Source organism: Fulmarus glacialis, unplaced genomic scaffold (assembly GCF_000690835.1).
Source record: "Fulmarus glacialis isolate BGI_N327 unplaced genomic scaffold, ASM69083v1 scaffold1784, whole genome shotgun sequence".
Lineage (NCBI taxonomy): Eukaryota > Metazoa > Chordata > Aves > Procellariiformes > Procellariidae > Fulmarus > Fulmarus glacialis.
In genome coordinates, this window is record NW_009207246.1 from 41,687 (window position 1) to 46,460 (window position 4,774).

Here is a 4,774-nt window from a genome sequence, read left to right on the forward strand (position 1 = left end):
CCAAGCCGCTCTTACCACTGGTGAATACCCAAGGTGGCTCAGGGCGGGCAGTCTCTCCAGCTGGCAGGGCTGGCTGCGCCATGCAGGTCTCGGAGAATTTTTAGTTTTCATTCTGTCAGACCAATATTAGTAATAAAAATAAGACCCACTGCACAGAAGTGAATGCATTTCTTATGTCAACACTTTTCCCTGCTCTTATTTTGATAATGTCTTAAATCGTTCTTTGGAGGCATGCTTTATTGGCTGTACTTTTCAAACAGGGGGGAATAATAAGTACTTGCAACTTAATCAGCCATATAGCTGCAGAGAGGTTTTTTCCCGAGTACTTTTATGTCCCATAATGAGCTGGTATTTTATAACTTCTGATGGTAATGTATTCCATATGCCTTCCATCGCTGGGATAAAGAGCTTTACTCCGGAATCCAAAGCAAGTGGCTGTGGGTATTTATTTAACGAGGTTTGAAGTCTTTGCACTAGGCGGGATGTCAGTATGTTGCGTACCCGGAGCTTCCTTGGGCTGCTCGTGGTGAGGTCTTAGTTCTTTAACATCATGGAAAGATCGCTGGTGTCCCAACCGTGCTTGCTGTGAAGTAAGGTAGGGTTCATGGTTCCAACAACAGTCCCACCATTTCAGTCAAATTCCCTGCTTTTCTCTGTCCTTGTTCTAAATACCACTGCTTTCCCTCCAGGACTTGGGACAAGCTAAAACTGAGAGGAATTCAACCATAAATGTCAAGATAGCCAAATGAGTGGTCTGCTCATAATTCCTTGAGGCATCTCCTCTAATGCCTCGCGCAGAACAAAAGTCCTGTTGTGGGGGTGCTTAGGAGTTGCTGTAGTCTTGGAGTCCTGACAGGAATGAAAAATAATCTTTTCATGGTTTCTTGCTAAAATACTCAAACTGCTCTGGTTGGGCTTAGCATTTGAAAAAGATTTTCTGGTATGCGACTCTTCTAGATGTTCTGGCATATTTGTCTCCACTTTGATTGAGGCAACAATAATTATCTTACAAGTTTTTGGCAGGATTCAAATTTGTATTTCAAGTCACAAAGGATCGTCGTTACCATTTTATCTGCACGACTGTCCGCTTCAGTATAATATCACAGGCCCCTGTGCAAACTCATCTGCTCCCTTTGGGTATAGTTAAAACTGAAGAAAAATCTGAATATGAATCTTGTGCTGTCTTCTGAATCTGGAATGGGAGGTCTGCGAGACAGATTGAGGAAGGTAATTTCAGAACTGCTGATGCTTTTACTGAAAATGGTGCTTGCACTGGTAGGTTGCCTCAAAACCAAATGATTTTTGGTGGTGATGCTATGGTTATGCCGTAATTTGTGGTCTTTGATCCTTAGCCTAAAAGCGTTCTGGTGAAGTCCAGATTGCCCCATCCCTCCTGTAAACTTGGAAGAAAAGGTCATTTGCCTTCTGGTTTTATTATTTTCCAGGCCATAGGAAAGGCAGGTATGCTTCTGAGCCCTTTCCTTGTCCTCCGCTCCCCAGCGTGTCAGGGATGAGCCCTCCTGCAGGAGCTGCGCCGGGGGCGGTGTGAGACTCTGCTACCTGCTGCCTTCCTCCCTGAAGTGAGGAGCAGCCAGTGCTGCCATCGCTTCACACTGTTTCCAAGTCCCATCCTGCTTCTGTTGTGGCAGAGCTCACTGTCATTTAAACTTTTCCTGCTTTTATGCTCTCCTGGCAGCAAATATCTGAGCTCTTTACAGCTGTAGTCTGTCCAAGCTTGTCTTTCAGTAGGCAAGGCTGCTGCTTGTCAAACAGCTTTTGCTCACAGTTACCTGCAAAACTTCTGTGGATTTAGGGATCTGATTCCACGACTAATTGGTATGTCCTTGAATAACCTCTACTTAAAATCAAAATAAGCCAGCAGCTTTTGACTTCCCCCCCTCCCCGATTGCATGATAATAGAACAGTGTGATACTATCAAATCTCAATGATTACAAACCTTTAGCAGGAAGAAGACTGGATGATATGTGAGCAGATTGCGTCTCAGGCAACAACATGTGATCCAATATTAAACATGGGGTTTTCAAGTTATAGAGTCATAGGCTTGTGGAAGAGCCCAGGTTGGAAGGGACCTCGAAAGATCATCTGGTCCAACCAGATGGTTGGTTATGTAGTGAAGTAGACAAAAACAGGAAGAGAGAAACCATTTGCTTTAATGAAATAGGCCCAGTGTTTTATTTTTGTATGTTCTCATCAGGAATCTTTCACGTAGCGAGGGAAGAAGCTGGGAAGAAGCACCTTAAATTCTTAGAGTTTGAAGGGGCTGTTGTTTATCTATATATAAAAAATTTAGGTTTTATATACATATATTTAGTTATATCTATATCTGTAACTAAAGATTCTTACCCTGGTAATTTTCCCATCAAATCCAAAGTTTGAGAGAAAGTACAGTTCATACTTTGCATGAATACTTCTAGCGATAGCTCTGTTCTGGCTTTTCTAATAAACATTTACTGATTATACTAATTGTTACTGTGGCTTGCGACTTACAACCTCTGTGAATTTGTATGAAATTTAAAGAACTGCCTTTTACAGACTTCTGAGTAGTTTTACAGGTTCCGTTATGCCTGACTTCATGTAGCTAGTCCAAGAGAGTCTGGTCCTAGGAAGCGGATTTCTCAGGCTTCTGTTTGGTTTTTTTTTTTCCCCCCTGTAACTTTTCTGAAGACTAATTTTTCAGCACCCTCTGTGAAGTGTGGGCACCCAATGTGGTAGTCGTTTTATCACTAGAGTAGGCGGGGTAACGTTACTTCTCTATTGCTCCTGAATGCTGTCGTGTTGCCTGCCAAGCCTCTTGGCCGCAGCACCGTAGCGGGAGCTCGTCCTTTTTGTTACCCACCATAATCCCGAAGAACTTCTGAGATTTTGTGTTTTCCAGGACACAAGTCTGCCCATATTAAGTGTGAATTACGCCCTTTGTTCCTGGATGGGTAAAGTTGCATTTGGCTGTATTAAGATTCTAAATGAGCTTGGCTTCCCAAGGGATTGAGGTTGTGCTTTGAAATCCTAAGGGGTTCAATCAGCAGTGGGTTGTGCTTTTCCAGTGAAGTTAGAGAGCATACAACCAGAAACAGGCCCCGGAAGATGACCATAAAACATCATTTTTGAGGTGAAACTGCCCACACCCGTGACAACTATTCCTTATACAATCGTACTGTTAACACTTACCAGGCACTTGTTACTCCCATTACAGAGATTTCATTGTTTCTGTGTGTGGTTAATTCTTTAATCAATATTTTGTGGCATGGAGTCCATCGTTCTGCATAAGCTAGGTAAATTATCAATTACTTTAGCAACCACATTTTTCATATTCCAAATGTAAAGTTTGATTCAGCTTTTGTGTTTAAGGCTGAGTTGCTCTATTTTACTCGTATTCCCTATCACTCTTTCTGTAGCTTTGTGTAGAATGGATGTCCCCGGTTCCCCTGTATTCTGTTGGGCAAAGTGTTTATGCACACCTTCTGTTGTTGGATGTCGATTTGCTTGGCAGTGAAATTGCTGCTTTCTTGGGGCACCTATTTTTGTATTAGATGCGATATCCCGTGGGCATTAAAGTTTCAGTCTTTTAGCTTCAAGCAACAGTGATGTTCCTGCAGATCCAAACTGGCAGGCATCAGTAGCCTAAATGCTAGTGTTTATTAGAGCAGAGCAAGGCTTGAGGGTAACTGTGCCAATTCTTGGCTCGTTAAACTGGCAGGAAGATTCAAGAAGGCTGCTTTTAAAGATAAGGGCAAGAATTGGCACAGGATAGGCGGGGGTGAGAGAAAGGCAGTGGGTAGGCCATGTGGTAGGTGTCTTCTATCTTCCCATAGATAATTTGAAGGCAAGAGCAGACTCATTGAAACAAATGAGCTGTCATGCAAGTTGGAGTAATAGTGTGCAACACTTGTCAGTGCCGTGGTTTAATTGGCACTGGTCTGAAGTATAGGGGTTATACAGGATCAACTCTCTGCTTTTCTGGAGTCCTAACTAGTTATTAATTCCTTGATTTTTAAGAATTTTGGTAAAGATTAGTGTAGGAAAATGAGTGATGTATCTTTTATCATGGTGGGGAAGCTACTTGGAATTAATGTAGCCTTTGGTTCGTTTATCCAGGGGAGCTCTCTTCCAAAGTTTCACCAACACTGGCATTCTTCCAGAAATTTCAACTGGTTTAACTTGAATGTGATTATGTCTTGTCTCTGTTTGCAGAAGACTTAGTATATTTGCATGACTCAGATCTGGGCTGGGATGTTTAAGGTTTGATAGGGTAACTTGATGTGGATAAATACTTCAGATTAGAATGAGCAAATTGTGCTTCTTCCCCTGTATCTCCTAAAAAAACTGGTCCTGTAAGAGCAGAGACGAGAGATGCTTGTCTCTGCCATTGTTAATGATGGTTTCTATAGAGTAGAATCTTATTAATAGATTAGATTAGTAGAATCTGAGCCATTTAAAGTCATGTAACAGATTTGGTCTAATTGGTAGTCTTGCTAATAATCTGAATTATTATAAATTGCGGATTCATTGCAATACAGACAAAAGAACTTCACTCTAAAAAAAAAGGCTCTACTCAGACTGAAGCAGGGTCTTTGAGGGGTTTCATCTGGGTTGCATCTGTTTACATTGTGGCTGAGTGTACTACCTCTGCTGTGGGCTTTGGACTGAACAGGGTGGGCTGGAGAGAGTAGGAACTGTATTCTTTGGGAACCTATTGAAGCTATTCAAGCCGTCACCTTAAGGATGCACAGAAGAGACATGAAAGTGCAAAGGTGCG